Source organism: Macaca nemestrina, chromosome 14, assembly GCF_043159975.1.
Source record: "Macaca nemestrina isolate mMacNem1 chromosome 14, mMacNem.hap1, whole genome shotgun sequence".
NCBI classification, from domain to species: domain Eukaryota; kingdom Metazoa; phylum Chordata; class Mammalia; order Primates; family Cercopithecidae; genus Macaca; species Macaca nemestrina.
In genome coordinates this window covers 65,065,751-65,079,081 of record NC_092138.1, presented here as the reverse complement: position 1 = coordinate 65,079,081, position 13,331 = coordinate 65,065,751, and positions in this window count along the sequence as shown.

The following is a 13,331-nucleotide window of genomic DNA, read 5'->3' as shown; positions in this document are numbered from 1 at the left end:
CAGTCAGGGCCTCGATTTTCTTTTGTCTCCTGCACAGCGCGGGCTGGCGCCTGGGGAAAGCCTGTAACGGACGGGCGGGACACCCCCCCGCAGTGGAAGCCCATCCACCCTCTCCTGGGGTTCCACCTTGCTCCCAGGCTTCCAGCCTTAGGAAGCTCTCCCCGGGGCCCCCATATCTGGAGTGCCAATCTGACCCCAAGAACAGCTTGTGAGGGATGATCTCATGGTGGCTGAGAGGGACTGCTATGGGACCTTGGGGATTTTCCTCCAACTGTCATAAAGGACATGCACATAAGCCCATTCTCTGCCCGCGCTGAGAGCCACGGTTTCTCTCCCCCTTCAAGCTATTTCTCCAGAAATCACCAAGAGCGCTCTTGGAGCCCTGGAGTGGGGTGGGAGTGTATAGGGCGAGGATGGGCATGGTTTCCCTGAGATGAAGGCGACACCTAGTGGTTTGGGGGGGGAAATTAAGGACAATGCTACTTTATCCTTAGGCACGGTATTTATTGAACACAGGCTGCCTAGCACAAGCTGTAACTGTGAATACAAAGAAAGCCGAATGATACAGCCCTTACCTTTGAGGAACATACATTTGCAATCCCTGGGGCAAGAGGCCAAGAGCAGACCGCCCCTGACAATGTTCTTGCCTCAAGCCCAGTAGAGAAGCCTCAGGACAGCTCCTTCTTTAACTCAGAGGGGTGGTAACTCTAGTTCCAGGCTCCCAATACTGTAGTGAAAAGGAATTTGTCCTATCTGGCCAAGGCAAAAAAAAAGGAACGGTCAAAAGAATGACGAGACAACATGAGAAATACTTTAGACCAAGTCAACCAAATGGAATAATTGATTTTTAAGCAACTACTCACTGTTTTATGAGACAAGCAAATCCAAAATGACAAAATTCCTGAAAGAATTACAGAATGGCAGGGCTAGGAGGAATCATATAACTATATTGTTTAGCCCTCTCATTTAAAGATAATTGAAAACCAAATCCCAGAGAGGAAAGTCGCAGTGTCCTTACTTGCTCCTCTCCCCCAATCCCATATGGCTTTTTAGTTGCAAAAGAGAGACTAAAATGCAGGTTTCATGGTCTCCAAGGAGAGGCTCTTTACAGATATTTTGCTGACTCATGGAACTTACCACAGAAAGCTGTGCTTACAGTATAATAGCTACCAAATACCCAGGTGAGCCTCTCTGGAACACCTGCAGCCCTCAGTGAGGATCAGCCACCACTACCACTGTCACCCCGACTCCTAAGCAAGTACAAGTGCATGATATGTCATTATTCTGAACATTAAGGACAATTCATTATGTTAGGGATTAAACATTCAAGCATCTTGCCTTTCCCTCTTCCTTCCAGTTGGCCACTTAACTAGAAAGTAGGAAGGGGCCAGGTGCAGTGGCTCTTGCCTGTAATGCCTATAATCTCTATTAAAAACCAAACAAATCAATCGGATATGGTGGCATGAACCTGTGGCCCCAGCTACTTGGGAGGCTAAGGTGGGGTGATCGCTTGAGCCCAGAGGATAGAGGCAGCCTGAGTGACAGCAAGATCCTGTCTCCAAAAAAAAAAAAAAAAAAAAAAAAAAAAGGAAGTGGAAGGAGCCTGGTGCAGTGGCTCACACCTATAATCCCAGCATTTTGGGAGGCCAAGGTGGGAGGATCGTTTGAGGTCAGGAGTTCAAGACTAGCCTGGCCAACAAGGTGAAACCTCATCTCTACTAAAAATAGAAAAATTAGCTGGGCACGGTGGCGGGCACCTGTAATCCCAGCTACTTGGGAGGCTGGGGCAGGAGAATCGCTTGAATCTGGGAGGCAGAGGTTGCAGTGAGCAGAGATCACACCAGTGTGCAACGGAGCAAGACTCCATCTCAAAAAAAAAAAAAGGAAAAAAAAGAAAGAAAGAAAAAGAAAACACAAGTAAAAACTAAAAATCAATTTTAAAAGACAAAAGGGAAGTGGGAAGGAGTGGGGACATAAAAGATAAATCACCTAATGAGGTTTTTTATTAACATACAGTGAAAGGCTTTTGGTATTTATTTTTTCATGTTTGAGGGGAAGCTGAAAATATTAGATAAATGAGACCTTCGGTTATGTATATATCCCACTATCCAAGCTATCACTGCTCTCATTGATATGGACAATAATATTTTGGCTGTATTTGGTGACCCTGCTGCAATACATAGAAAACCTGGGAAATTTAGATTCTACTGGCCTAAGCAGCAACCAGCTAGGGTCCAACTTTCTCTTTGTAGCACTGTCATGGCCTTCTTCTACTTCACAGACAGATACCAGCTATAATTTCTTCTGGATAGGGTCAGTCAACACCTTACCTCTTTTTTTTTTTTTTTCTTTTTTTTGAGACGGAGTCTCACTCTGTTACCCAGGCTGGAATGCAGTGGCACAATCTCGGCTCACTGCAACCTCCACCTCCCAGGTTCAAGTGATTCTCCCGCCTCAGTCTCCCAAGTAGCTGGAATTACAGGCACCCGCCACCATGCCTGGCTAATTTTTGTTTTTATTAGAGACAGTGTTTCACCATGTTGGCCAGCTGGTCTCAAACTCCTGACCTCAAGTGATCCACTCGCCTCAGATTCCCAAAGTGCTGGGATTACAGGTGTAAGCCACCATGCCCAGCCCCAAACACCTTATTTCTGATGCAGAACTAAACTGCAGAGCATCAAATTGGCCAGCTGCTAGAATCTCCTATGGTTTCCAAGCTGCCCTGTTCCTTCTTCAAAAGAAATCCTAATTCTGGTTTCACTCAGGCCAAAGGTGCCTTAAGACCCTAGCTGAGCTCTGCAACCACCATGGGATTCAGGCTCATGCTAATCTTCATGACAGGCTCTGATGCCCCAAACTGACAGCATTAAACGTTTTATAACTGACCTATATGTGCAGCTGAATCTGGATCCTCAGGTTTATTCTACACCAGATCATGCCTCCTAGGCCTACAGAAATCCAGAAAACAAAATATCTTCCAGACTTCTCTCTGCTGACCTGACTAGCAGAAATGGGCTTTGACTCCATGCAGTTTTCCCCTGCACACAGACAGACAGGTCCAAGAGAACCTGCCAACAGAGGGCAGAGAACAGCCATGGAAAGGTAGATCGAATAACGCAGGAAAGATACACTTCACAACACATCTCAATAGGAAAAGGAGAAAGTAATGTAGAAAAAGAAATGTCGTAAAGTATATAGAAAGCAAATACAGACTTTATTCAAATTCTGCATTCTTTACTTTAGCCCCATAAGGGAGAGACAGAATCCTGAAATCAGGTCAAACCTCTAGTTCCCCTCCAACTCCTACTTCCCTCCCAGCCATGCAGCAGTGCACAGTATGGTTGGAGATCTAAGATCCAGTTCATCTTCTCACAGATATTCAACAGCCTCAAAAGGCTGCTGTGGGCCAGGTGTGGTGGTTCATGCCTGTAATCCCAGCACTTTGAGAGGCCAAGGCAGGCAGATCACCTGAGGTCAGGAGTTCAAGATCAGCCTGGCCAACATGGCAAAAACCCATCTCTACTAAAAATACAAACTCCAGGCGTGGTGGCGTGCACCTGTAATCCCAGCTACTCAGGAGGCTGAGGCAGGAGAATTGCTTGAACCCAGGAGGTGGAGGTTGCAGTGAGCTGAGATCGCACCTCTGCACTCCAGCCTGGGGGACAGAGCAAGTCTCTGTCTCAAAAAAAAAAAAAAAAAAAAAAAAAAAAAAGCAGGGGGATGGCACTGCTGTGATTGTTTAAAGGGTCAAGGGTTTTTACTTTGAATTCATACACATCTTTGTAAGTTCAAAATGTTTTCAAATCAGATCCCAGCTTCCAACTTACCTGAATAGATATATGTTTTAAAAGACAAATAGGTATCATATTCTAAGGACCAGAAATATCAGCTTTGTGAAAATAAAGTCCAAACAAGTCATTTTCCCATGGAAATTGTTTCATAGACAGCCAATGATTCCTTAGAGAGGAATTTGAGAATCGTCAGGAGAAGCAACCACAAACATTTATTTTCTTGATGATTCAAGCTCCAGGTGAACCATATTTCACCTGTCTGCTCCATCCGGGCCTGGACCGGCACCTCTGTGAGTCTCCAGGAAGGCCCTGGTGGTCTTCTCTGCCGTCTCACACTTGGCCCATCTTCCTAGGTATATAGATTGTTTCCCTATTTTCCTATTCCACCCTTTGTCATTATTACCAACCCCAATAGTTATTTACGACCCCTTGGGAGCGTCCGATAGCATGAAGTCTCAAATATAATATTCCCTGAAATAATCTCCTCCCCACTCAATTTGAAATTCCACTTCACAAAATCTTTCACTGAAGAAAAAGTGTTAAGAGGCAAGTGGCAAGAGGGAAAGGTGTCCCCTTGCCTTTTAAGTCCTGCTAACTCCACAAATATCTGGCATAAAAAGAGGCAAAGGAAACATGGTTGTCACTGCTTCTAGAGACTGGAAATGCACTAGTCACTATTTTAATCTTCTGCTCTGTGTAGAATTTTCTATGGAAGCCAAAGACTGGGAAGAAGAGAAGAAATCTGAAGTAAAAATGGACAAAACTGTACTGCAATATGTCATGAAGAACAAAGAGAAGCTAAGCAGTAGTGATGTAAGATTGGTGGGCAGACAGACTGAAAGCAAGAAGAACCGTGAAGAGGTTCCTGGAGAAACCCAAGCCTGAAATGCTAAGTGCCTAATCTAGGATGATGGGATAGTAATGGAGAGAGGAACAAATCTAAGGTAATTAGAGGAAAGAAACAACAGGATTAGGTGGCCAACTGGATATCCAAGACGAAAAACAGTCAAAGGCAGGGGTTGCAAAGGCAAAGGTGGTCATAGGCCAGGCAGGAAATGCAAATGGGAGAAGGAGCTGAGTGGAGACTGGCAAGCCATGAACCCTGGCTCCATCTAAAGTGGATGCTGGCCCTGGGATGGAGCCCAGAGTGGCCAGTTCTTACTCCGTGTTCTCTCTGGGTCTCCAGTCTCACTTCCCTCCAGTCCAGCCTCCACGATATGTTCAGGTGCCAAGGCGACCTTTTGAAACAAAAACCTAATTATGTCATGTCACTGCTTAAAATCTTTAAATGGTCCCCCTTGGAGGCTATGTTTTTCACACTGTTATTTTTAGCAGCAAAACTATTCCTTCAGATGAAAACGTACACGTAAAACAGAAAAAAGAAAAAAAAAAAACCCCAGCTGCTCCAGATGAAACAGTGGGGGTGGGCCCAGAAACCCTTCGCCTTCACCTCATTCTCAAACAGAACCCCTGAGGCACCTTCAGGGAACCTCTGGGCAGCAGCCTTCAAACAGTGGTAGCACAAAAAGGCTTTCCAGGGACTATGTTTGTGCAGATAGCTTTAAGGGAATCCATCTCCAGACCCTGAACTTCCTTATGTACTCAGTCCCAAAACTGATCTGCCTGAGAATGACCTGTGCTCACAACAGTTGTGCTGACAACAACCCTCCCAGTTTACAACAGAAAGGCATGTCCCTCCCCTAAGCCAAATTTTATTATGATGAATTATTCTAGGGTGTAAAAACTTTTGGAGCACCAAGAAAAAGGATATATACATCAAGTATTGGTCTAGGGAAATTTGTGAAGATGAATCAAAGTGCCTTCAATGAATGGGGCTTCCTGTCTTTCCCCACCATATCCATGTTCTGTGAAGAGTAAAGCTTGGCATTAAAATGGGGTGTTTTCAACTGAGCGGGGTGGTGTGTGCCTGTAGTTTCAGCTACTCAGGAGGCTAAGGCAGGAGGATCTCATGAGACTAGGAGTTCAAGTTTAGCTTGGGCAACATAGTGAGACCCTGTCTTCTGTTTTAAAAATATATAGAGATAAGGCAGGGCACGGTGGCTCACACCTGTAATCCCAGCACTTTGGGAGGCCGAGGCAGGTAGATCACAAGATCAGGAGTTCAAGACTAGCCTGGCCAAGAGACCAGCCTGGCCAATATGGTGAAACCCCGTCTCTACTAAAAATACAAAAATTACCCAGGTGTGGTGACAGGCACCTGTAATCCCAGCTACTTGGGAGGCTGAGGGAGGAGGAGAATCACTTGAACCCAAGAGGCAGAGGTTGCAGTGAGCCGAAATAGTGCCATTGCACTCCAGCTTGGGTGACAAGAGCAAAACTCTGTCTCTAAATAAATAAATATATAAACATCCTATCTCTCACCACTTACAAAAGTCAACTCAAAATGAATTAAAGACAAATGTAAGGACTGAAAACCATGAAAGCACTAGAAAAAATTTCAGGAAAAACCCTTTATGACATTGTACTGGGCAAGGATTTTTTGGATAAGATTTCAAAGGCACAGGCAACCAAAGCAAAAATGACAAACGGGATTGGATTGCATCATATTAAAAAGCTTCTTCACAGCAAAGGAAACGGTCAACAAAATGAAGAGGCAAGCTACAGAATGGAAGACAATATTTGCAACCTATACATCTAAACGGTTAATACCTAGACTATATAAGGAACTCAACAACTCAATAGCCAAAAAAAAAAAAAAAAAAATCCCAAATAATATGATTTTTAAAATGGGCAAAATAGACATTTCTCAAAAGGACGCATACAAATGGCCAACAGGTATATGAAAAAATGCTCAATATCACTAATCATCAGGGAAATGCAAATCAAAACCTCAATTAGATATCATCTCATCCCAGTTGGAATGGCTATTATCAAAAAGACAAAAAGTAACAAATGCTCATAAGGATGTGGAGAAAGGAGAACTTTTATACTAGTGGGAACATAAATTAGTATAGTCATAATGAAAAACAGTATAGAGGTTTCTCAAAAAATTAAAAACAGAACTACCATATTATCCAGTAATCCCACTAGTGGGTATTTATGCAAAGGAAATAGTATGCTGAAGAAATGTCTGCACTCCCATGTTTATTGCAGCTCTATTCACAGTAGCCAAGATATGGTATCAACCCAAGTGTCCATCAACAGATGAATGGATAAAGATAATGTGGTATATTTACACAATGGAATACTATTCAGCCATAAAAAAAAAGAATGAATTCCTGTCATTTGCAGCAGCATAGATGAGCCTGGAGGACATTAAGTTAAGTAAAATAAGCCAGAAAGACAAACACCACAGGATCTCACTCATATGTGGAATCAAAAAAAAACAAACAAACAAACAAACAAAAAAAAAAAAAAAAAAACCTGATCTCTTAGAAGTAAAGAGTAGAATAATTGTTACCAGAGGTTTGGAAGCATAGGTAGGAGGGGTGGATGGGTTGAGGTGGGCCAACTAGTACAAAGTCACAGATAGACAGGGGGAGTAAGTTCCAGTGTTCCATTGCACAATAGGGTGACTTTGGTTAACAATATTATTGTATTTTTCAAAATAGCTAGAAGAGAGGATTTTGAATGTTCCTACCACAAAGAAATGATAAATTTTTGAGCTACTAATTGCCTTAATTTGATAATTAAACACTATACATGTATCAAAACATCACATTGTATTTCATAAGTATATATAATTATTGTCAATTAAAAATAAAATAAAAAGAGAAAATTAAACTGAAAAGTTTTACAAGCCACAAAAATACTTCAGCTACATTGAATAAAATCCATGAATAAAAAAATTAAGGGCTGGGCCGGGCGCGGTGGCTCAAGCCTGTAATCCCAGCACTTTGGGAGGCCGAGACGGGCGGATCACGAGGTCAGGAGATCGAGACCATCCTGGCTAACACGGTGAAACCCCGTCTCTACTAAAAAATACAAAAAACTAGCTGGGCGAGGTGGCGGGCGCCTGTAGTCCCAGGTACTCGGGAGGCTGAGGCAGGAGAATGGCGTGAACCCAGGAGGCGGAGCTTGCAGTGAGCTGAGATCTGGCCACTGCACTCCAGCCTAGGCAAGAGAGCCAGACTCCGCCTCAAAAAAAAAAAAAAAAAAAAAATTAAGGGCTGGGCGCAGTGGCTCACACCCGTAATCCCAGCACTTTGGGAGGCTGAGGCCAGCAGATCATGAGGTCAGGAGATCGAGAACATCCTGGCTAACATGGTGAAACCCCGTCTCTACTAAAAATACAGAAAATTAGCCGAGCAAGGTGGCGGGCGCCTGTAGTCCCAGCTACTTGGGAGGCTGAGGCGGGAGAATGGTGTGAATCCGGGAGGCGGAGCTTGCAGTGAGCCAAGATTGCACCACTGTACTCCAGCCTGGGGGACAGAGTGAGACTCCGTCTCAAAACAAAATTAAGTAACTAGCCAGGCATGGTGGCTCACGCCTGTAATCCCAGCACTTTGGGAGGCTGAGGTGGGTGGATTACCTGAGGTCAGGAGTTCGAGACCAGCCTGACCAACATGGAGAAACCCCGTCTCTACTAATAATACGAAAATTAGCCAGGCGTGGTGGCGCATTCCTGTAATCACAGCTACTTGGGAGGTGAGACACAAGAATTGCTTGAACCTGGGAGGGGGAGGTTGCAATGAGCCGAGATCCACCATTGCACTCCAGCCTGGGCAACAAGAGAAAAACTCCATCTCAAAAAAAAAAAAAAATTAACTTATTTCATAGTTGGTGTACTTTATTCAATAAAATAGTTAAAAGTCTACCTTATCTGGCCTGGCGCAGTGGCTCACACCTGTAATTCCAGCACTTTGGGAGGCTGAGGAGGGTGGATCACCTGAGGTCAGGAGTTTGAGACCAGCCTGACCAACATGGAGAAACCCCATCTCTACTAAAAATACAAAAAGTAGCCAGGCGTGGTGGCACATACCTGTGATCCCAGCTACTCGGGAGGCCGAAGCAGGAGAATCACTTGATTCCAGGAGGTAGAGATTGCAGTGAGCCGAGGTTGCGCCACTGCACTCCAGCCTGGGCAACAAAGCGAGACTCCGTCTCGAAAAACAAAAACAAAAACAAAAAATCTTGTAATAATAAAGTTAGATTTCAATTTAAAATTGTGTGAGTGGGTTATTATTTTAAGGAGCTCATGAACAAAAATGTTTGAGCTCTACAGCTCAAAATAACACTTTGAAAATCAGTGACTAAACAATGACTCTTGATGCTACCAAACCTAAATCTTCCTTCTAATAATTATTTTCTAACGGCACCTTTACTAACTTAAAATAAAATGCATAGATAATACAACCTATCTCTACACATAATTTCAAAACATCAATAAAATGTCCTAACTGTAATATAGAAGAGAAATAATAGCCAGGCATGGTGGCAGACGCCTGTAATCTCAGCTACTCGGGAGGCTGAGGCACAAGAATCCCTTGAACCTGGGAGGTGGAGGTTGCAGTGAGCCGAGATCACGCCACTGCACTCCAGCCTAGGCAACAGAGTGAGACTCTATCTCAAAAAAAAAAATAAAACTAGAGAAATAAAAGACAATAACTTATTTTTAAAAATAGGTATTTCAATATGTAAATGGTTGCATATAACTGTGATAGAACACCAAAGGAGGCACTCAACTAATTGTAATTAGATGCTTCCATCATCTAATTACAAGGAATGAACAAATTTTGATTTAAGAGATCAGAAGCCACTCCATAAAGAAAGATACGGCATTAAACACCAGTGTTAGGATAAGCAATAATAGACCAGATGTGTTTATATATAACACCCTACACAACTGTTTGGTGCAATATTTGAAGACTCTGCAGAACTCAGGATCTCTAAATCATGCCGAATGCAGGACATTTATTTGACACCTAAAAGGTATTGCCAGTGTCAAGGTACAAGGATTAACAACCAAAACAAGATAAAATTCCTTCTCTCATGGAATACATTCTTAATTATGTGGAACTGTCCTCACATTGCAGAGTCTAACATCTGTGGCCTCCAACTACTACAATGCCAGTAGCACCCACTCTCATCACTATAGCAACCAAGAAAATGCCCCCTTCCTCCCCACCAGCTCCCGCCTGCCCTCCTCCCTCCTCCCCCCTGCCCCCACTACCTCCTGCACACCCACCACCTGCCAAAGTGCCCCTCCAGGAAAAGTACTACTGCTGTTCAGAGCCACTAGCCTGCAGGGTGGAGAACAAGAATCTCAGCCCACCAGGTGGTCCTGGCTCCATCTTCCTCTCCAGCCTCCTCTGCAGCCACATATGCCTTCTAAACATATAGAACTATCTATAATCCTCTAAGTGGGCCACGTTATTCCGGCCCATGGGTTTTCTGTCAGCCTGAAATGTTTTCTCTTCCCTTGCGTTCTAATTACTCTTCTTTGAGGCTTAATCAGGCCACTTTTCAATTTAATTTAATACATTGGTTTTAAAGTAGGTACTTTCTACCCCATTAGATTGTGCATTCCATGAGAAGGAATTTTATTGTCCTTAATCTTTGTACCTCACATTGGCAACACATTTTAGAATTCAAATAAATGTTTTCTTAATGGATATATGAGTATGGATGAAGGGATTCACTTTATTTTTATTTTTTTATTTGTATTTTGAGATGGAGTCTCACTCTGTCACCCAGGCTGGAGTGCAGTGGTGCCATCTTGGCTCATTGCAACCTCCATCCCCCGAGACTCAAGCAATCCTCCCACTTCAGCCTCCCAAGTAGCTGGGACCACAGACACACACCACCACACCTGGTTGCTTTCTTTTTTTTTTTTTTTTTTTTTTTTGTATTTTTGTATTTTTGGTAGAGATGGAGTTTCACTACGTTGCCCAGGCTGATCTTGAACTCCTGAGCTCAAGTGATCCACCCTCCTCAGCCTCCCAAAGTGCTGGGATCACAGGTGTGAGCCACTGTGCCCAGCCAGGAATTCACTTTAAAAGAAAAAGAAATTCCTCTGAGACTTCAGGGAAAGGTGGGACAATGGATTCAGGGATAGATTTAGTGATGGATAAATTGAACTTATCTGTTGAGCATTGAGCTTGGTCAGGTATAAACATAACCTGCCACTCATCACAGTCTTCATCTGTGCCATGACAAATGTCTCTTTTGTACCTCTTCACAACATCATGGTCAGAGTCCATAACACTCTGCTCCCTTTTGGTTATTTAAAAACTCAGTCCAATATGGCTTAAAACTCCAGTCTCAGGTCCAATGCAGAACTCATCGTAAGCCATGGCTTAAGGAACCTGCGGTGGAGAGGAGAATATGATCCCTTCTATTGATTCTGCTCCTCCTCTTCTAGTTCTCTGGAAGGTTCTCCTGAAGGGTTTTAGCTCCTTGGTGGTTGGGAACTAAGACGAGGGAAGGGAGGAAAAGAACAACTCTCTTTTTATTTAACAAGCTAGTTATCACAAACCACTGTTTGCTGACAGTCCATGCCAAACTGCTGTTTGGCAGATGTCAAAATGCTATCTTTCTTGGGCACGGTGGTTCATGCCTGTAATCCCAAGGCATTGGAAGGCTGAGGCAGGAGGATCACTTGAGCCCACGAGTTTGAGACCAGCCTGTGCAACATAGGGAGACCCTGTCTCTAAAACAATTTTTTTTTTTTAATTAGCCAAATGTGGTGGCACATGCCTGCAGTCCCAGATACTCGGGAGGCTGAGGCAGGAGGATCACTTGTGCCCAAGAGATTCGGGCTGCAATGAGCCATGATCACAACACTACACTCCAGCCTGGGCAACAGACCCCATCTTTAAAAAGGCCCCCAAAGTTCTGGCTTCTAAGTTACCCTGACCCTTGCACTTCCCCCACTTCCCGCAGCCTAGGGATGACAGAAAGTTCCTAAGGTTGCTAATCTTCCCCCGCATTGCCTCACCTTCCCTTGAAAGGCTTCTCAGCTCTTCCACCACATTCACAGCCAGCTAATTCTCTGGATTAAATGCCCTCTGGTTTAAATGCTCAGAGTGAGTTCTGTTTTCCTGTTTGGACTCTAAATCTGGCAGCTAAATAAATAAAAAAAAAAAAAAAAAAAAAAAATGAATTTACTGCACTGAGAGCAAAGACTCTGGCTCCAAAACTGCCAAGTTCAAGGTTCACTGCTATCAGTGTGGGTCCATCCAGATGGAGTAATATAGAAGAGTGAAGAGACAGATCTAATTTCCCTTTTCTCCCAAAGGAACACAGGAGAGAAAATGAATTTGGAGAAAAGAGAGAGAAAAGGGCATTATAAATTTCCTGCTTCCCAATCCTCGGGACAATATGGGGAGGGGGTTACTTAAAAAGACAAGGATGTGACTGAAGCCCCCACCACCAAAAGTTGGGATGAGTCAAAGAGGGGAATTGACCTATATAAAAACCAAAAACACTAAAAAGATTATAGTACTCCCTTCCTCCAAACAAGAAATAAAAATAAAATCAATAAATTCAAATTTCCCCATAGCAACTACTTCCTTGTTTTTTGTTTGTTTTGTTTTGTTTTGTGTTTTTTGGTGGTTTGTTTGTTTGTTTTTTGAGAAGGAGTCTCGCTCTGTCGCTCAGGCTGGAGTGCAGCGGCCCGATCTCGGCTCACTGCAAGCTCCGCCTCCCGGGTTCACGCCATTCTCCTGCCTCAGCCTCCCGAGAGAGGGAGTCTCACCATGTTAGCCAGGATGGTCTTGATCTCCTGACCTCGTGATCCGCCCGCCTTGGCCTCCCAAAGTGCTGGGATTACAGGCGTGAGCCACTGTGCCCGGCCAACTACTTCCACGTTTTTAAAAACACATCAACATCCTTTCCTGGGCCGGGCGCGGTGGCTCACGCCTGTAATCCCAGCACTTTGGGAGGCCGAGGCGGGCGGATCACAAGGTCAGGAGATCGAGACCACGGTGAAACCCCGTCTCTACTAAAAATACAAAAAATTAGCCGGGTGCAGTTGTGGGCGCCTGTAGTCCCAGCTACTCGGGAGGCTGAGGCAGGAGAATGGCGTGAGCCCGGGAGGCGGAGCTTGCAGTGAGCCAAGATCGTGCCACTGCACTCCAGCCTGGGCGACAGAGCGAGACTCCGTCTCAAAACAAACAAACAAACAAACAAACAAACAAAAATATTCTTTCCTCCAAATCTATTTAGTACCACTGCTTTGCTGAGCCCCTAAAGGCACACACTTAGTCTGCCTACCGGGTCATCCAGCAAAAGGCCTGTGCAGCCTGCCCTGACCAGAACTCAGCACAATCAGTCTCTCAGGGAGGGAGGCGTTTGCTGCCAAGGGGGAGTAAGGTGCTGAAGCTAAGTCTCCTGAGGACCCAGCAGTGTTAGAACTGGGGTATGACCCCTTCAGAGTCCCATGTCCATTCAACCAAAACCAGAATAACCCAGATTAACCATTCACTTCATTCAACCAAATTATAATAATTTTTTACTGTTTTAATGAAATTTATCATCAAAGAATAAAGTTTTTGCACCAATACACATGTTTTTAAAGTGGCTTTAAAACTGAAATAACAATGGACTACTTTTTCACATTAAAAAAAGATCTTCAGA